The following is a 22500-nucleotide window of genomic DNA, read 5'->3' on the forward strand; positions in this document are numbered from 1 at the left end:
ATGATTAAACTTTGTTTTATGACGGACCAGGGCTTTTCAAACGTATATAATATATAACTGTGGTTATATCATGTGCTACATTCCATGTTGTTACAGACTGGGAATCCTTCGAGACGGTAGTCAGCAGAAAATACTCAAATAAACAAATAAACTGACACTTCTTACGTCAGATAACATGTTAAAGTTATATATCATGCTTTCAAAGGGTAATGTAGGCCTTACATTTAGTACATCCCCACACAAATGCTTAGTTTATATATATATATATATATATATATATATATATATATATATATATATATATATATATATATATATATATATGTATATATATATATATATATATATATATATATAGTATAATATATATAATATATATATATATATATATATATATATATATACAGAGAGAGACGAGAGAGAGAGAGAGAGAGAGATTGAGAGAGAGAGAGAGAGAGAGAGAAATAACCTCAAGAAGAAATTAAATTTCCTAGAAAAACAAGTTCCAACAAATTTCCTGACTGGGATGTGTGTAGCTTCAGTGAGAATTCTCTCTCTCTCTCTCTCTCTCTTTTCTACTTAGTTTCTCCCACTTCCTCTCCGTCTTAGTTTATTTGAAACCTCCATCTAGCTTTGGAAATGAATCAGTAAGGAAAATGGGTAATGACGAACACGAATGAAAATCCATCACGAAATGAAAGCAACTTCGTCCACATTAAAATACTTTGATGCGAATGTCCAGGAAAGATTTCTTTTAATGACTTCATTTGAGAGGGGGAAATCCTGAATCCTATCACATCCAATCTAGTCTGGTTAATTTCTATCTTGGACAGCAATTACGAAAAGTATTTAAGAATCAAATGGCGTATAAACGGTGTAAGAATGCATACCGTTGTGTATAGCAAGAATGATTATGACATGTGGATGTATACGGAAATTACGTTCATGCATAGCTGCCAAAATCATTTACAAATTATAGGCTATGTTGATGAAAGATGAGTACAGAAATTTTTTTTCTTAATCCGTTTAAGCATTTGGTGACATCAACATCATTACAGTCAGAATCATGATCGTCGTAATTATTATTATTTTTTTTTTTTTTGCTCTATCACAGTCCTCCAATTCGACTGGGTGGTATTTATAGTGTGGGGTTCCGGGTTGCATCCTGCCTCCTTAGGAGTCCATCACTTTTCTTACTATGTGTGCCGTTTCTAGGATCACACTCTTCTGCATGAGTCCTGGAGCTACTTCAGCCTCTAGTTTTTCTAGATTCCTTTTCAGGGATCTTGGGATCGTGCCTAGTGCTCCTATGATTATGGGTACGATTTCGACTGGCATATCCCATATCCTTCTTATTTCTATTTTCAGATCTTGATACTTATCCATTTTTTCCCTCTCTTTCTCTTCAACTCTGGTGTCCCATGGTATTGCGACATCAATGAGTGATACTTTCTTCTTGACTTTGTCAATCAACGTCACGTCTGGTCTGTTTGCACGTATCACCCTATCCGTCCTGATACCATAGTCCCAGAGGATCTTTGCCTGATCGTTTTCTTTCACTCCCTCAGGTTGGTGCTCGTACCACTTATTACTGCAAGGTAACTGATGTTTCTTGCACAGGCTCCAGTGGAGGGCTTTTGGCACTGAATCATGTCTCTTTTTGTACTGGTTCTGTGCAAGTGCCGGGCATTCGCTTGCTATGTGGTTTATGGTTTCATTTTTCGTATTGCACTTCCTACATATGGGAGAGATGTTATTTCCATCTATCGTTCTTTGAACATATCTGGTTCTTAGGGCCTAATCTTGTGCCGCTGTTATCATTCCTTCAGTTTCCTTATTTAGCTCTCCCCTCTGTAGCCATTGCCATGTGTCATCGCTGGCTAGTTCTTTAGTCTGTCTCATGTATTGTCCGGGCATTGGTTTGTTGTGCCAGTCCTCTGTTCTGTCTGTCTAACTCCTGTCTCTGTATATTTGTGGGTCTTCGTTTACTTTTATTAGTCCTTCTTCCCATTCACTCTTTAGCCACTCGTCTTCACTGGTTTTCAGATATTGCCCCAGTGCTCTGTTCTCGATGTTGACGCAGTCCTCTATACTTAGTAGTCCTCTCCCTCCTTCCTTTCGTGTTATGTATAGTCTGTCCGTATTTGCTCTTGGGTGTAGTGCTTTGTTTATTGTCATATGTTTCCTGGTTTTCTGATCTATGGTGCGGAGTTCTGCCTTCGTCCATTCCACTATTCCTGCGCTGTATCTGATTACTGGCACTGTCCATGTGTTTATGGCTTTTATCATGTTTCCGGCGTTGAGTTTTGACTTGAGTATCGCCTTGAGTCTCTGCATATATTCTTTCCTGATCGTGTCCTTCATCTCTTGGTGTTTTTATATCCCTCCTTCCATTATTCCCAGGTATTTGTATCCTGTCTCATCTATGTGTTTGATGTTGCTCCCATCTGGTAGCTTTATCCCTTCAGTTCTCGTTACTTTGCCTTTTTGTATGTTGACTAGGGCGCATTTTTCTGTTCCAAACTCCATCCTGATGTCCCTAGATACAATCCTTATAGTCTGGATTAGGGTATCTATTTCCTTGATGCTTTTACCATACAGCTTGATGTCGTCCATGAACATCAGATGGTTGATTCTGTTGCCTCTTTTCTTGAGTTGGTACCCGGCATCCATCTTTCGTATACTTTTGTCATGGGAATCATGGCTACTACGAAGAGTAGTGGGGACAGTGAGTCGCCCTGGAAGATCCCTCTCCTGATATTAACCTCTGCTAGTCTTATTCCAGAGCTTGTAAGTATTGTATTCCAGTTGTGCATTGTATTTTTGAGGAAGCTGATGGTGTTTTCCTCTGCCCCATATATTTTCAGGCATTCTATTAGCCATGTGTGTGGTATCATGTCGAAGGCTTTCTTATAGTCTATCCATGCCATGCTCAAGGTCATGTACATGGAATATACAAAGTATAGCCAATAACATACACAATCTATATACATGTGACAACATGATAAAATATGAATAATCGACAATATCCATGCTGAAGTAGCATAAAAGATAATATAATCATAATAATGGTAATAACAGTAATGATATTGAGAATAGTTAGAAAAAAACATTAAACACAGTAGGGAAAATAGGAGTGAGGGAAATGGGTTGTGTGAACTGAAATGTTTGCGTAGTAATATTGAGAATAGTTAAAGAAAACATTAGACAGAGTAAACGAAAATAAGAGGGGGAAGGGGGTTGTAGGGGAAAGGGTCTGTGTGAACTGAAATGTTTGCCTGACAAGCAATTGAATAGGATATTTATAAGATATTTATAACGTCATTCCAGAAATGAAAACATTATACGAGTAGGGTTGTGAGAGAGGGATCATTGTTGTAGCTCGAGATTATAAACAATTCCGTGTCTTCAAAGGTGAGTTCGCAACGCTGGAGATTTCCTATTTGTTGCGTATGCTCTTTGATCTATATTTCATATCAAGTGAAGATCATAGAGAAAAACACGTCTGACTTACATCATTTTTCTACTCTTCACCTTTCAACTCCTTCCACTTCTTTGTACCATCCATCATCCTTCATTTCTTTCTCTCTCTCTCCTTCATTTTCTCGTATCGAGTTTTGTTTTGTCCTCTTCATCTTAACCATTCCCTTTCATTTTGTTTAAACTTATCCGTCGTTCATTGCGAGATATTTTATCATGACCGTTCCCCATTTCATATAGCACTGTTCTTCATTACCATTTTGTCTATCAGGAGCTGGTCTTTTGTGCCCTTACACTTCCTTCTGCAGCCTTTCTGTTGGTGGGGGATGGTGTTTGTCTCCTCTAGGTAGTTGTATAGCCTTTCACTGATGATACCTTTTAGTAACTTCCACATTATTATTATTATTATTATTATTATTATTATTATTATTATTATTATTATTATTATTATTATTATTGTTGTTGCTGTTGTTACAAAGCAGAACCTCTCTCGAGCATACTTTAAATAAAGTGCATTATTATTATTATTATTATTATTATTATTATTATTATTATTATTATTATTATTATTATTATTATTATTATTATTATGGGTAATGTGACTGGGGTTATCCATTTGATCTGGCTTAACTTTGTTCATTATCTTGGTTCATTTTCTTTAACTTTTATTTCTGTGTTCACATTGCTAAACTTACACTCAACCTTTCTATAAGAATTTTTGATTAACTTAATTATTTTGAGAACATCTACTGAAAAATTAAACGACTAGATTTACATTGTAAATATAACTTAGTATCAGGAAAAAATATTTTAGTACATTACAAAAGAATTCGCTAGTCTGGAGTCATTACAGATTTTCTTTTGATACTGAAAAAAAAAATCACTTCAAATACGGTTACCTACGTAGCCAAATGGCATTACTAAAGTGCTACCGAGGACGTCAATTTATTTGACATTTCTCCTGATTGATTTGACATTTGAGCTTTCAGTTAGATTTAGTTATTAGTGGAGCTGATATGAAACTCCCCTTTATCTAAGGGAGCTGTTTCTGTAGAGAGCGACGCAGGTGCAGGTTTGATATGTCTTTCGGTAATTCACCAACAGATATGGGTAAAATTTGATACAAAATACTTTCATTAGCTTATTTAACAAGGATTTCATAGTAAGAAATCTGTGAGAGAATAAAAATACAACAAATATGTTAAGAAAGTTGCCGGGATGATTATGTCAACTCTATTTAACTTGAAAGAGGAAGAACCCAGCAATGAGGGAATTCATCATAAACTTTTGACGTGAAGAAGACAGCAACGATGAAGAAAGTCCCTCTCACATCACAGATGAAACAGACGAGGAAACTTACAGGCTTCTCTCTCTCTCTCTCTCTCTCTCTCTCCTCTCTCTCTCTCTCTCTCTCTCTCTTTAATATTACGTATAACTATAATTCCCATTTCCACGATATTTTTTCCTGTATAATACGCCTGAGTTTTTTTTTTTTTATTTAACGGATAATATATCTATCTACCTGAGTGGAAAGAAGGAAAATGAAAATTTTGTGTTCCCTTTTGATTCTGAGACAACGAAAAAAAGCCAAAAAAAAAATAAATAAAAAAATAAAAATCAAATTAAGAATTCTCATTCCTCCGCGAGATGAGGAGGAGGAGGAGGAGGAGGAGGAGGAGGAGGAGAGGAGGGAAGAGTACGGAAATAAGGCCTCGGTAAAATTCACATACGAATGTTTTAATCTACACGGAAATAATAGTTCTACTTGGAGGAAATATGTGTTAAGTATAACAGTAAAAAACAGCTTTATAGGAAAATCTGATAGTTTGCTAGTGATACTTGATGAAATTGAAACGCTTTCAGGTTATATTCTCGATTGCCTTTTCGTGCACGTGGAGATGGTGCTATCACTAGAGTAAATAGAGATGGCAACTTGAATATGATAAAATATGAAAAATAGAGAATTTGTCTAAATTAGCATAAAGAGAAGGGGAAATCGAAGTAAGAATGATTATATATATATATATGATATATATATATAATATAGGATATAGATAATATATAGATATATATATATATATATATATATATAATATATATATGTATACACACACACACACACATATATATATATATATATATATATATATATATATATATATATATATATATATATATATATATATATATGTTACAACCTCCCAGGTTGCAGTACAGGTTCTTTTTAGGTCTTTATATTCTCAAGGATTGCAGTCAGTAAATGTACCTCAGTGACAAGGAAGGACGGAAACAGAAACTCAAGAAAACTTAAAAATATCTATTATAAACTAGAACAATGACTTAAATCAACCTTGTGAGATTAAATACACTTAATTGTACAGAATATTCAAGAGAACAAATACCTGGTTCTCGGGAACTCAGAACTCACAAGAAAACCTAAAGCTAATACACTAAGCCCTAAACAAGAGAAAACCCCAAGAGAGAAAACATACTTAATATATAACAAGTTGGATCCAAAATAAGGCTAGCCAAAATCACCAATAACCTAATAATAATAAGATAGAAAGAAGTAGGAGATGAAAACAAGGAAAACCTTAATATTCCTACCTATAACACCAAGCTAAGCAATGTGGAACTCAGTCCACTAAATATCAACATACAATAAACTATGACAATATATACATGTAACCATTACAATATATATATTTTATGAATAATGAACCAAAATTGGCCAAAAAATATATAATTTCAACCTTAAGTGAAATTCCAGAAGAGGAGTTGAACTCAGGGCCGTGATCAGTTCCATCAAGCTGCCTAACGGAAGGGCAAATACTGTACGCCAGGTATGAAGGTCAACACATTTCCCGATGCAAGAGGAACGATAATACGTCTTACCTGGCGACAGACTCCCTACTAGCCACCTCACGAGTCAAGTAGCTCTCACTCCCGTACAACAGCTGGACGAGGATGACACGGCAGGTAAATCCAGAATCCAGTGCCGAGATACAGCGACGACACAGGTTTTCCGTCAAAATCCTCAGACGGGAAAAAGGGGCAGAAACAGCGGTCGCAGATGACAGAGCGTCTGCTAAACTCTCAACAGCAGTGTGAAGGTCGCAGGTGACAACAACACCTGCGCGAGAAAAAGCCGTGATCCAGGGACACACTCAACAGACGTATATATGCGTCTTCCAAAATCCGTGAGGGAAATATCCAAGTGCGTGGTCCAAAAGGCAATTATCCAAAGTCGTCCTCCAAATCAAAATAAATGCTGCGACGGGAAAACAGTACTGGTGAGAGCTTGTCAAGACCCGAACTCTCGTTGACCAGTCGACCATGTCCACTCATCACCTTCCCAGTGTTTATAAACACTCAAAGCAAAAGAATAACAATCGTTAAAACGATAGTTCACTAATACACAAAAAAGGAGGAGGAGGCGCAAAAACACTGAAACAATCGTAAAGCCACTCAACTTACGGAAACACAAGAGTAAACATACTCAGCAAAAATTTAACTTAAAAGTAAACAAAAAAGTAAACAAGGCCGATTTAAATCAACAAAAGAAATAATAATAGTTTTACGTTAACCTAATACCTTCCTCCCCCAAAACAAAAAAAATTATTCACATAGAATACATTTTTTTTTAATCAAATACTGTAAGAATGCTGAAATGAAAAGGAATTAATATAATATTATAGAGATACAAAACCAAATCAAGATAAATATTTAAACAACCCTGAAAAATAAAGGTTATGAATATTATTACAATATACATGACAAAAGAAGCATAACTTCACGAAGGAAACTTACCAAACAAGACAATAGGGCACCTTAAAGAAGGCTAAACCAAGACTCGAACGAGTACCAAAAATATAAACTGATAGACCTTACCGAGGTTGAACATACAAAAACAATGCACTTAACCAAACCTACATCTAAACTAAACCCTAAGATAAGGACTCACTCATACTCACACACATACTTGCCATCATATTTTACTATGCAATAATAGTTTTAATACAAACCCAATGAAGACACGAGAAGGGCGAGGGAGGGACAAAAGCCAAGATTACATACGAGAAAGGGCATCAGGAATACGGTTCTCAGATCCCTTAATATGTTTGATAACCAGAGAGAATTCCTGCAACTGCAGAGCCCACCTTAAAATCCTCTGGTTGGATCCTTTCATCCGTTCGATGAACACAGAGGATTGTGGTCAGTCCAAATCTCTATAGGGAAAGAGAAATTAGTCACATAGGGTTTTAAAATGTAGCAGAGTAACGAACCAAGGAAGGCCAAGGCCTCCTTCTCGATAGTGGAGTAACTTTTCTCCGCTGCCAATAACTTACGGCTGAAGTAAGACACAGGACGAACCTCTCCAGCCCCATTTCTCTGAAAGAGGACACCCCCAATGCCTACATCACTGGCATCCACCGCAATAATGAAAGGTTTCTGAAAATCAGGAGACATTAATATTGGGTTTGACACCAACACCAGTTTAAGTTTAATAAAAGACTCTTCACATTGAGGAGACCACACAAATTTCTGTCCTTTTTCTAATAGCTTAGTAAGCGGCTGAGCAATGGTCTGAGAAGTTTCGGACAAACCGCCTATAATAGCCCATCATACCGAGAACTCTCCGAACTTCTCTGACATTGCACGGCCTCTTCAAATTTATAATGGCCTCGAGATTGGCTTGTTTAGGGGCTACCTGTCCCAAACCAACCTCATGACCCAAATAACATACTTTGGCCTTGCCAAATTCACACTTACCTAAGTTCACAACAAGACCAGCGGCCCTCAAAGCTTCAAACACGTTTCTCAACCTTACCATATGAGTTCGCCAATCATTGCTGTGAACAACTAAATCATCAATATAAATTTCAGTGCCTTCCAAACCACAAATGACTCTGTTTCATAAGCCGCTGAAAGGTACATGCAGCATTCTTCATCCCAAAAGGCATTACTTTACATTCGTAAAGCCCAAAGGGAGTTACAAAAGCAGAAATTTCCCTGGCTCGATCAGACAGGGGCACTTGCCAATATCCTTTCAACAGATCCAACTTAGTAATAAATTTTGCAGACCCTATCTGATCGAGACAGTCATCAATGCGGGGCAAAGGAAAGGAGTCATTTTTAGTACTGGCATTAACTTTACGGTAATCCACACACATACGGTACTTCCCATCCCATCCTGACTTCTTAAACCAGAACAATCGGAGAGCTCCAAGGACTTATTGAAGGTTGGATGAGGTCATGCTCCAGCATATACTTTATTTCCTCCTCGACTATGTCCCTCTTCACTGGATTTAGTCGATAAGGACTCTGCTTTACGGGGGAAGCACTGCCCACATCCACATCATGCTGAAGCAACCTCGTCCTACCTGGCGAACTCAGATGGTCAAGCCCTCCTTTCAAAACCTCTAGATTTTGAATATTATTAAAGAGAGCATCAGAAGACACCTGACCAACTAAGTCCTCAAAGTTATCCTCTGGAGGCTCTACAACCATAGACACAGGCTCATATACAATAGCTAAAGGATCTCTACCACATGAAATATAAGATTTTAATCTATTAATATGAAAGACCCGGCACTTTCGTTTGGTCCCGGGGGCTTCAATTTCATAATTCACCTCAGACAATTTTCTCAAAACCTTCCAGGGCCCCTTATACCTTGGTTCGAGGAAATTGTCTGAGTCTGTACTCAACACCAATACCAATTCCCCAGGCTCAAACGACCGCACCTTGGTTTTCTTATCAAAATTTGATTTCATGACTGCTTGGGAGGAAGCCAAATTTTCTCTTGCAAATTTCCATGCAATGGCTAATTTCTTCCGTAAATTCTCTACAAATTCCACCACATTAATTTCTCCCTTCTGACCAGATGCAAGCAATTCGTGGAAAATTTCCAACGGACCACGTACCCTGTGTCCAAACACCAGCTCGAAGGGAGCTACACCTGTAGATGAATTTGGATGGTTCCTTATAGCAAAGAGAGCAAAGGGAAGCCCTTTTTCCCAATCCTCTCCTTGTTCATAGCAGTATTTCTTTAACACTGATTTAAGTGTCTGGTGGAATCTTTCCCCCACACCCTGACTCTCTGGATGATAAGGTACGCTGGTAGTGTGCTGAATGGCCAGTTCAGCCACACTTACCCTAAATTACCTTACTCGTAAAATTCGTCCCACAGTCGGTCTGAATTTTACGAGGGAGTCCATATCTGGAGAAAAATTCAATGAGCTTCTCAAATACTGCTCTGGAGGTAATCTTTTTCATTGGGAAGGCCTCAGGAAATCTGGAAGCCCTGTCCATAATCGTAAGGAGATGAGTAAACCCAGTCTTTGTTCTTGGCAAAGGCCCTACCACATCTATTACCAATTCTACAAAAGGTTCCCCAATTGCAGGAATTGGATTTAAAGGTGCTTTAGGGATTACTTGATTGGGTTTTCCCATCACCTGACAAACCTCACAGTTACTAACAAATTGTTTCACTGATAATTTTAATCCTGGCCACCAAAAACATTTTGCCAACCTCTTGAAAGTCTTAAATACTCCAAAGTGACCAGAAAAAGAATCATCATGTGACAACCTCAAAACAGACTCCCTAAATTGTGAGGGAACCACAATTTGTTCCACTCGAGAAGTCTTGTTCAGATCATGCGTAGATGGGCGACTAACTCTGTATAACAAACCTTTTACTACACAAAACCTTGGTTTAGTTAAATCGGCTGTGTCACCCAACTCAAAATCTACTGGCCTGGGCCTTTCTAACTCTACTTCTAAACTACTTAAATCTAAGTCATCATCATTTATCAAATTAGCTGCCTTTGCAGATGCCCGGGTCATCACAGCCACTGGACAAGCATCCATAGTCAAAATAGGGAATAATTCCAGACCCTTATGGTCTAACATGTCATTTCCCAAAATACCATCAATACCTGGAATGGGGAGACTCTCCACAACAGCCAACTCAGTTACTTTATTATACCCAGGGAAGGATAACTCAACTTCTACCAATGGAGCTGAAACCACTGTGTTCGGGAACCCTCCCAGAACCACATAATTCCCTGAATATTTAACTAAACCATTTAATGATTCTTTTAACACTAATGACCGAGCAGACCCTGTGTCTCGCAAAAATTTCACCTTAAGGACTCCTGAATCAGTAACCCAGTCTACCAGGCCAGATATATTTATCATAGAGTCATGATTGTCTACCACCAGTTGAATTCACATTACTGCCATCACCACTATCACATTACCACTATCAATCACTGATGGATTCTCAACCTTGGGATTAGGTAGGAATAGACTTGTTTGTAATTAAAGATATAGGGTTGTCAACATTGTTACCATTTCTCTGGAGATACCTCCTTCTAGCGTTACACTGAGCCTGATAATGCCCGGGCTTATTGCACCAAAAGCAGGTCCCATTACCTCGGCTAGCATTACCAGACATTAACCTGTTTTTGGAAAAGACTCTAGTGTGCCCACCACTTGAGACTTTTCCTTGACTATTCTCATTCCTAGAATAGGTTGGAACACCTGAATGTTTTACCCTATTATCTACAACATTATCAGATTTATTATTAAAGTTATTTGGCCTAGCAGACTGGAAATTTATCACCTGGGACCCAAAATTACCGGACCCCGCTCGATGGGTCAAAACAAACTCATCGGCAATCTGAGCCGCCTTACTTAGACTGACCGCTTTTACTTCTTCTAAGTATATCCTCAGCTCCTTACTACAATATTTCTTAAATTCTTCCAAGAGCATTAATTCCCTCAAAGAAGAGAAAGAGGCTACCTGACGACTCTTTAGCCAATCATCAAATTGCTCTTCCTTGAGCCTAGCAAACTCCACGAATGAAAGGGAAACATGCTTAGAAAAGTTTCTAAATTTTAGGCGATAGGCCTCAGGGACAAGGTATAAAGCCTTGAGGACCAACGACTTCACTTTACTATAATCACGGGCTACACCCTCCTCCAAAGAATTATACACCCGGATGCCTTGCCCACCAGCCTACACTGAATTAAGACTGTCCACATCTCGGTGGGCCAAGACAACCTGGTAGCTACCCGTTCAAAAGCCTTAAAAAATTCAGGCACATTTCTCTCATCAAATACAGGGACCAACTTCAGAGCTGCCCCTATATTAAATTTATCAGGAGATGGTCCACAGGGAGTACTTAATCTATTAGGAGAACCTTGTAACCTAGCCAACTCCAAATTTACATTGGCCATCTCTAGCTCATGCCGCCTCACCCTCTCGTTCTCTTCAAACTCGAGCTTCATTAATTCTATCCTCTTACAAATTAAGCTGTATTCACTGTCCTCCTGGGACCCTACAGGCTGTACTGGGGCTACATTCACTGGGACAGGGTTTTCTACTAAAAATGGGTTAGTGGATACATTTGCTTTAAATTGCAAATTAGCCTGCCCTTCAAAAATTGTTCCAGTACGAGGAGGATCTTCAAACAAAGAAAGACCTGGATTCACACTAACATCCTCAATCACACTACCCTCTCGCTCTGAGTCACTATCACCGACACTGTCAAAATCCTAGCTAAATTCTCTCCTTCAGCCATACCTTGAGCTACCTTATTTTTTACAGCTATCAGCAACTGGGCCCTAGTGTTCGCAGCCCTAAGTGGGACACCTACCAGCGAGCACAACTCACCAAATACTCTTTACTCAATACAGGAAGATGCCTAAGGCAATCTGCCGACCCCAAAAACTCAGCTGGATCAAAAATAAATTCTTCCATGTTTCCAAAATTAAAGGGGGAGTAAGGCAATACACTAAACAGCAACAAATACTGGTAAATCCACCGAGCGCTGTTCCGCCAACCAAAACACTGAGTACACCCGAGTGCAATCCTGTCACGGTCGCCAATTGTTACAACCTCCCAGGTTGCAGTACAGGTTCTTTTTAGGTCTTTATATTCTCAAGGATTGCAGTCAGTAAATGTACCTCAGTGACAAGGAAGGACGGAAACAGAAACTCAAGAAAACTTAACAATATTTATTATAAACTAGAACAATGACTTAAATCAACCTTGTGAGATTAAATACACTTAATTGTACAGAATATTCAAGAGAACAAATACCTGGTTCTCGGGAACTCAGAACTCACAAGAAAACCTAAAGCTAATACACTAACGGCCGTATGCTAAGAGAAAATATAGGGCCTCCAATTATAGGGCCTTCTTTGTACCCTATGGAAAGTGTAGGGAAGCCCTATATTTTTCGGTGCTATGTTTAAAGCATCTTCTAGGAAAGGGTGTGGTTGGTATCCCTGCTGAGAGGATGTCTGTTGTCCTCTAAACAGTTGGTATGCCGGAGAAACGTTTGTTTACATTTGTGAGCGGTAATTACTTAGTTGGGTACACGTGTTTCGCGCATTCCTGTTCTTTCAACGAGTTACTGAGGACTCATAGACAGTGGAAATGGCAGAAAAGGATTGCATAAGAACAAGATATATAACTGCAAATGAGAAAACAATGCTGGTGACCTTGATAGAGGAAAGAAGCGACATTTTATTTAATAAGAGGCATGACTTCCGCATCATCCATCGGAAAAAAGCAACATGGGAAGAAGTCACTAGCTTATTTAATGCTGCTGGTTATGGACCACCGAGAAGCCAGCAACAGCTGAAGAAAGTCTGGGAGAATGCAAAAGGAAAGTAAGTATTCATAAACATATTAAAGTAATAGTACTTTTGACTCACTTCCTGCATACATAAGCAAGCATCAGCTTAGGGACTGGCGAGGGCCAGTTTTACTTAGGCTATATGTAAGGAATAACATACTTTTCAAATGCTGAGCAAATAAATAATTCTCATTGCAGTTTGTACTATTCTTAATTTCAGACTTCATACTGGTTAGTCTAATTGTTTGGCTTTTATTCGTAATTTAAGGCTATATACTGGTTAGCCTAATTGTTTGGTCTTAATTTCAGGCTATCTACTGGTTAATCTAATTGTTTTGCATTTATTCTTAATTTAAGGCTATATACTGGTTAGCCTAAATCATTTAAAAAAAGCAAAATTGTGGATGAAAATTAGTTCATTTTGCTAGAACCTAAAGGATAAGGCCTTTTTTGGCATTCTGTTCCAGGGGGTCACCCCCTGCCTAGGTTACTTTGATTTCGTTAGATTAGTTACCAGAATTTCTCAACTTCTCCAACCCAAACCTATTGTAAACTTTGCACAAATACAATAATTTCTCTTAAAAACAAATGAACCTTTTAGCATCAGTTAAAAACAAACACCTTTTTCATGCATGAGCTATCATATCTATTGGAAGAAGGTAATTTATTTACGAATTCAAATGGCAAGTTTACTTGCAACTACTATTTTATCACTTACTTTGTTTCACACCACCACAAAACGATCTACCTATTATGATGCCTTGAAAATATTGCATTTTCACCCCGAAAGGGTGTAATTCACGAGTTAACATCAATGAACTACAATAATAAAAAAATAATCAAAGAAATTCTTACCTGTGAAACTTGGCAGAAGCTTGTTTTGTTGATAGTGTAACTCCGAGAGGGACATCTCCGAGTTCATAAAATATGAAGTTTGGCCCACCTGTGCAATAGTTTTTCATTCTTGTATATGTTATTATTTTTGTAAGAATCATTCTTTTGATAATATAAATGTTTTTCACCAGCAAAGAGTTGATATCATGACTACTATTTACTTTATAGGGCTTGCGAAAGGCATGTCCTGGGCCACCCTTTTAAATAGTATGTGGAACCACTCCTTAAATTATAGGGAACCCTAATTTATAGGCCGGTATATGTTCTAAGCATAGGAATTTTATATAGGGTCTATATTATAGTCCCTATATTTTCTCTTAGCATACGGCCGTAAGCCCTAAACAAGAGAAAACCCCAAGAGAGAAAACATACTTAATATATAACAAGTTGGATCCAAAATAAGGCTAGCCAAAATCACCAATAACCTAATAATAATAAGATAGAAAGAAGTAGGAGATGAAAACAAGGAAAACCTTAATATTCCTACCTATAACACCAAGCTAAGCAATGTGGAACTCAGTCCACTAAATATCAACATACAATAAACTATGACAATATATACATGTAACCATACATATAATATATTTTATGAATAATGAAAATTGGCAAAAATATATAATTTCACCTTAAGTGAAATTCCAGAAGAGGAGTTGAACTCAGGGCCGTGATCAGTTCATCAAGCTGCTAACGGAAGGGCAAATACTGTACGCCAGGTACTGAAGGTCAACACATTTCCCGATGCAAGAGGAACGATAATACGTATTACCTGGCGACAGACTCCCTACTAGCCACCTCACGAGTCAAGTAGCTCTCACTCCCGTAACAAAACAGCTGGACGAGGATGACAACGGCAAGGTAAATCCAGAATCCAGTGCCGAGATACAGCGACGACACAGGTTTTCCGTCAAAATCCTCAGACGGGAAAAAGGGGCAGAACAGCGGTCGCAGATGACAGAGCGTCTGCTAAACTCTCAACAGCAGTGTGAAGGATCGCAGGTGACAACAACACCTGCGCGAGAAAAAAGCCGTGATCCCAGGGACACACTCAACAGGACGTATATATGCGTCTTCCAAAATCCGTGAGGGAAATATCCAAGTGCGTGGGTTCCAAAAGGCAATTATCCAAAGTCGTCCTCCAAATCAAAAAGTTAAAATGCTTGCAGACTGGGAAAACAGTACTGGTGAGAGCTTGTCAAGACCCGAACTCTAGTTGACCAGTCGACCATGTCCACTCATCACCTTCCCAGTGTTTATAAACACTCAAAGCAAAAGAATAACAATCGTTAAAACGATAGTTCACTAATACACAAAAAAGGAGGAGGAGGCGCAAAAACACTGAAACAATCGTAAAGCCACTCAACTTACGGAAACACAAGAGTAAACAAAATACTCAGCAAAAATTTAACTTAAAAGTAAACAAAAAAGTAAACAAGGCCGATTTAAATCAACAAAAGAAATAATAATAGTTTTACGTTAACCTAATAATATATATATATATATATAGATAGATATATAGATAAGTATACACACTACTTCTTTTATAAAAATAATGTATTGAAATGAGGCAATGATAACATCGAAGCAATCACCCATCCCGTCCTAATAACAGTTTGAGCATTATAAAACCTCTCAAACCTTTGCCGTTGAGTCATGAATATTATATATAATACTGCCTTATTCAGGAGAGCAGAGGAAAACTACGGAAGATTCATTTACAATTTTTATGACGCTAACACTCTGGATTCCCCGTCTTTAAAAAAAAAAAGAAAAAAAAAATCAGCATCCTTAATCTCATTCTCTTTCCACCTGTTGCTGTTGAAGATTCGTCTGTCTCCTCCCTATCTTTTAGTGGGTCTCTTTATTTTACGTGAAAACTCTTTAGACCTTTCGGGACGTGAGGCAGCTCCTTGAGTTTTTTTTATTATAAATAAACATAGACACAAAAGCCTTCCGAATGACGTCAATGTACAGAAGCGACTTTTGACAATGCACACAATATTCACAATGTTGTTGTTATAATTGGATGGGGGAGGGGGGTGCAGGAAGGCCTTTTGGAAAATCCTAAAATGGTTTTAAAAATTACTTCGCGTTGCGTTAGAGATATAGGAAGTTTAGGATAGGATGTTTATGATTTATTTATTCGAATGAAAATGTAAAAAATAAATAATGTGCATGTTAAACAGTACAGACCAATTATTTATAATAAAATGTAGCGTATTCCTTCTAATTTTCGTTGGTAAAACAATGCAATATTTGACTGTAGATTGTAGCACGCGCCTCGAGTATGCTGGGGGTTGGGTCACACCTTGTTCTTTCTTGCATGAATACATACATACATACATACTTATAAAAACGGAATCGTAAAACTGACATAAATTACGAAACTAATACAACAGTTCATTTTGAACTGATTTATTTGAATCTCATATAAATCAGTATTTTTTTTTTATTTCCAGTTTAGTAAACAAAATGTCTGGAATTCCAGCCGTGGGCGGAGGCAGGAATTCGCAGCAGAGTGATTGCATTTTAAACCAGCGGGAGAAACAAGACCATCCCTCCCTGCACGTCTATGGCCTTGAGCCATAGACATGCAGGGAGGGATGGCCATCATATTACTATTATCATCATCATCATCATCATCATCATCATTATTATTATTATTATTATTATTATTATTATTATTATTATTATATTATCTTATCATTATTATTATTATTATTATAGTTTCTTTTTTCCTTTTCCATTACCTCTATCTATGACCTATTTGCTAATTCCAATGTGATGGCCTTGAGCTGAAATAAAACCTATTATTATTATATTTATTATTATTCTCGCTTCTTTCTTCGTTTCTCATACCTCTCGTTATGTCCCCTTTACTAATCCCAGACTCTCTCCAGTTGCAACATGGTATTCCTTGTCTGACGCTCGGCTTAATCGGTAACACGGCAAAGTGTCAGACTATTAATTCGTTCTAAATTACACATACTCAAGTTCGGACAAACAAGTATCGAATTATATCATCGGAGGTACCGAGACTCCGAATTCTTTTAAAAACAACACTTCGGTGTGTCGTGTGGATAGTCGCTTTTGTGACAATACTTTTTCACTGAATCATACGGGAATTTTAGTCGGCTATTGACATCAAAACTGCCGTGAGAGAAGTAGACGAAAGTTGAACAGCTATGAAGTCTAAACATTGTCTGTACGGTAGGGATTTTCTACCACTACTAACAAATAGACTATTGAACTCCCAATGGGATGGGGGAGGGGGTGGGGTGGGGGATGGGGATGCGGGGTGGGGGGCCGGGTTTTAGAGAAAATGTGAAGGAGAAGTCTTTTGAAGTGGACCTCAAATTTGTCCGTCACCACTAGAATATCAATGAGGGTCAGCCTCCACAGTTAGGGAGAGCGAAGGGTCTATGTTTAAAAAAGAAAAAAAATAAAAAACACACTCACACTTTGGTTCAAAGAATTATATTACAGCTCAGAAAAGCTCCATATATATTCATACTTATTCTGACTGCTTTTCCTTGACACATTTTCCCGTTTTTTAATATTGGTGTTATCTGTAATGTTACATAGTGCTACTGAACCTATCACTGAACGGGTAATACTTGGTAATCAGTTGTCTGGTGGAGGTGGGTTGATTATTACTGTGAATAGTGAACTTGAATTGAACAGTAAAACTAATTTCTGCTCAATTCTCTTGGATTTACCCACTGATATTGTAGCTCATTCATCCACAGGGCATGGGGTCGAATCCTAGTTAGATTAGGAGCGCGTGCGCATTGTTACTCTTGGGAGGAATTAATTCAAGAGATGCATTCGATAATAAGGGGTATTGTTGGATCAATATCTGATAGACTGAAATGTCACGTTTTAAGTTAGCGATGAAATTTACATGCATGCATAAAAGGACACGCACGTACACACACATACGCACGTACAAATTTATACTCAGAGAGAGAGAGAGAGAGAGAGAGAGAGAGAGAGAGAGAGAGAGATTAACTGTGATTCTATTACTGTTTTCTGGGATACCAATGCCAGGATCCAATAATCATTCATATAAAAATTCCAGGAAACACTCTTCACTCCTCCAGAACCAGCCAGCGTCGTAACAGGTTGAAACGTCAATAACCGAACGAGGGCAAGAAAACCCGACAAAAGGAAATGTACGGAAAAATCACGTGCAGTTCCTTCCTCTCTCACGTACCTCAGGTACGGTGGGTACGACGACGAAGAGGTCCTGCGATGCTCAACCAAGCGAGGAAATATTCCGTATCAATTTAGCTTTCCAGCATTCCCTGGGTCTCTCTCTCAGGGTTTCCCATTCAGAAGTCTGGAACTGGAAAAGAAATAGGAAAGCAGCGTGAGGTCGAGTAGCATGAGAATGTTTGTCCAGAGTAATGTGATGCCATTACCCTGGAAGTGCCCAAAATATTCCCCGGAAATCTGTACACAGTGAGAAGTATCTATGGAGCAAAAACAAACCAAGGTCCTTGTACATAACAAGTAATAATGCATTTGATTCCTATTGAGATGATGCTACGCTATCTAACATCTAGTACACAAAGCCAGATTTCTATGTTCCTAATTTTGTTGGATTTTTTTTTTTTTTTTTATGTGGGGGCGGGTTGGGGGGCGGGCCCGAGGCTAACATTTTTATCCGTTTCAAAGAAACTGTAACGTTACTGCAGCTGGCGCTACTCCCCTACGGGGCAGAGAGAGAGAGAGAGAGAGAGAGAGAGAGAGAGAGAGAGAGAATTATTATTACATAACGTTTAATCTATTAATCTAAAGTAAAATCTACGTATAATTCATTCCATCTGAATAAATCTGCATTTAGATTCGTAAGTACATAAGGAAAGATTTCGAGAGCAAAATGAATCTCCATCCAGGAAGGCGGTCTGATTTCCTGTACTACAATATGCAAATGTATTTCCTGGCTGTAAATTTTCACGAGTAAAGCCTGACCACGGCTGTATTTTGAGAGACCGAATTACATCATATGTATTGTGGAGTATCACAAGGGTAAAAAAAAAATGACGCAAGAGAAAAATTTCGCGTTAAATGTATATTTTTGTTAGCTGCCACAGAAAAATAATAGAGACCTTACTCAAACTCTATAGTTTTGTAGTAATAAATAGTCTATGAAACAATCAAAGTCATTTCATATTACGTAATTTCCTCACATTGATTAAGGCGACGTTATCAAAGTATCTAAGATGTAAACAAAGACGTGATAAACATAGAAATTTTAATTCTTTACCGTTTCAAGCTGTCGTTTTCACATTTTAACAAAGGCAAAGCAATGCAAATGAAGTCGCGAACATACTACTGCGAGTCTGCAGTTGTTTATTTTCTTAACAAAGGAAATGCAAATCCATTTATTCACGAAAGGGACGAACGATTCCAAAACCCCACCTCGACTGGGATTTCCCAGGCACTCAGTTCTGAATAAGTTTTTGGTATTTTAGTGAATACGGCGACCAGTTTAATGACGCATTTGCATCAAAGTGCGCTGGGTAAATAATACTTAAAAAAGAAATAAAAAATTATACTCATCTGTCTTGCTATGTTAAAGTTTATTTTACTAAAATTCCGCAAAAAATTCTTCTCTTGTTTTGCTAATCAACCGAAGAGCTGGCGATCATAACTGATGGTTTTATACAGCATTATACGTTGTACAAAAAACTTCTGCGCATTTTAAACTCGTTTACTTATCGTTTTACCCTTTCTAAATCTACAAACATCAGCGCCATGCTTACAAAATATCTACTGCAGATGAATCTTCGACTAATGGAATTACAGTAAATGATAACGATGCCTACCTTTTTAACATAACATAAGCCATGCTGTCAGATATCCTCCTCCTCCCGATACCGACTTATCAGAAATTTATAGCGGATTTTCGCAGCGATTTTAGAACAGAAAATAACCCTTTGAAACGACTCCGGAGAAATTAACGAAGACTGTCACGGGAATCCATTTCTTTGGCGTTGGTTGAAATCACCTCCCTTCTGGAGAAGTGACACGTGCCAGAGGCGTTGCCTCCACTTCTCTGATCGAGCAAAAATTGGGGGTGAGATCGCTAAATCGTATTAGAGATTATATTAAATTACATCAGAAACATTTATTGGCAGCTGATGTGGTATGAAAATAGGCTTGCGCGCACGCGCGCGACACACACACACACACACACACACACACACATATATATATATATATATATATATATATATATATATATATATATATATATATATATATATAGTTATATATATTTGCAAAAGCTAGGTACTATCCCGTACCTCTAAGTAAATGGGAATTGAATCCACAATGATGTAAAATCGTCATGTATAGTTATATAAAATATAACTACATGCAACTACATTTACTGCACAAGAAATATATATTTTATATAACCACATAAGGATTTTACATCATTGTGGATTATATCCCCATTTACATATATTATATACTAGGCTTCAGTCTACCACAGATTTATAAGCTTATCCCAAAAATGGTGAGGAATTCGTGAATTTAAAAGGTCGTCGGTGCCTTTAGAAAATTCACGTGTGTCGATTCTGTCTTATCATTTCATAAATATACTGTTAAGTATAGCAGAGACCACGGGAATAGAATAAAGAATGAAGGTGCCTACCGTATTATACGATATTCAATACTTTGCTGGGAAAATTTGTTGAAAGTAACTCAAAGGAGTTTCGTACCTTCATTTATTATTCAAGTCCTGTGTTTTGTGGTCTCCTTATCACTTTCTTTCCTTTCCGTATCTCTCTACAAACACACACACACAGTGATATGATTGCGCACTTTGATGGTGATGATAAAGGCAAGTGGGCGTATCTGTCATTTCAGAATATCAAGAGGAATTAATATATATAATATATATATATATATATATTATATATATATATATATATATATATATCTATAATATATATATATATATAATATTCTCACGTCCTTTAGTTGACACCAGCTGTCAGTTGTGCATTATTCAAACGTTACAAGATTTTATCAACAATGGGTAAGAATGTTAGCAGAGAGATAGGAAAGAGAACCTAATAATATATATATATATATATATATATATATATATATATATATATATATATATATATATAATATATATATATATATATATATATATATTATATATATATATATAATTTTCTGAATGAAAATAATGCAGGTTATACTCAACAGCCTACCGTTTCGTAGTCAGGGCAATTACCACTAATAGCGTCAATAACAGGGCACCGTAAAAACATGAAATAATATTACCCCATTATGCCCTTCTTCTCTCTCTCTCTCTCTCTCTCTCTCTCTCTCTCTCTCTCTCTCACACACACATATACCGATGAATACTGAGACAATAACATATTTACATATACGATTTCTTTCAACGCCGTTTATGTATCTATTATTCATATGGCGTTCTCTTATTTAATTTAACTTTCCTACATCATACTATTTTTAACTGTCCTTTAATTGAGACAAAGAAGATATAAAATGGAATCCTTCAAAAGTGACAGACTGTTATAATCGCAATGGAATTTCCACTTTGAAAAAGATTGAGGCAATTAAGGGAGGAATTTTTGAATTAACTCGTCATGGTTAACGAATGACTTGCGAGAGGTTTAAACAAAAGCTTGCTTTTTTCCAGCGCAAAAAAATTATTCGAACGCGAAACTCTTAAACAATCTGCATAACGCAGCTGGACTGGCGCACAGCAAAGCTAAAGCAGCATAAAAATGAGGGGAAAATGGGGGAAGCAATTTGAAATAGGCCAGGCTCGAAATTGAAGTGGGACGGGAAAAGAATTAGTTGGGATACCCCTCCAACTCATTTTCATTTTCCATCTGAATTAGGCTGCTGTTTCTTAACGTTTATATATAGCGTTGTGGCTTTTTATCCTTCAAGAGAATTTTACTGTGGAAAAAAGGCACATCATGACAAATTGTATTATTACTATATGTTCAGAAATATGCTTATCATCCAAAGATAAAATTTCCAATGATTCATACTGATATTATATACTATATATATATATTATTATATACCTATATATATCTATATATATATATATATAATACACACATATATAAATTATATTATATATATATATATATATATATATTATATATATATATATACACATATATAAATTATATATATATATATAATTTATATTCCTCAGCATCCTTCTTTTCTCCTACATCAAGGGCTACCCATCGATGTTGTTGTTAACCACATCCTTCTCTTATCAAGCCCTCCTAACGAGTCCCTTCCAATACAATTAAGGTCGTCTTCCTTTTCAAACCTTAGACCTTGGCATTTCTAAATGATCAAACATATAATAGCCTTTATGGTATCACAATCTACCACATTGTGAGCACTCGTCTATTCCTCGACTAAATGAAGTCTTAGGGTTTTCATTCAGAAACGACG

Source organism: Macrobrachium nipponense, chromosome 10 (genome assembly GCF_015104395.2).
Source record: "Macrobrachium nipponense isolate FS-2020 chromosome 10, ASM1510439v2, whole genome shotgun sequence".
Lineage (NCBI taxonomy): Eukaryota > Metazoa > Arthropoda > Malacostraca > Decapoda > Palaemonidae > Macrobrachium > Macrobrachium nipponense.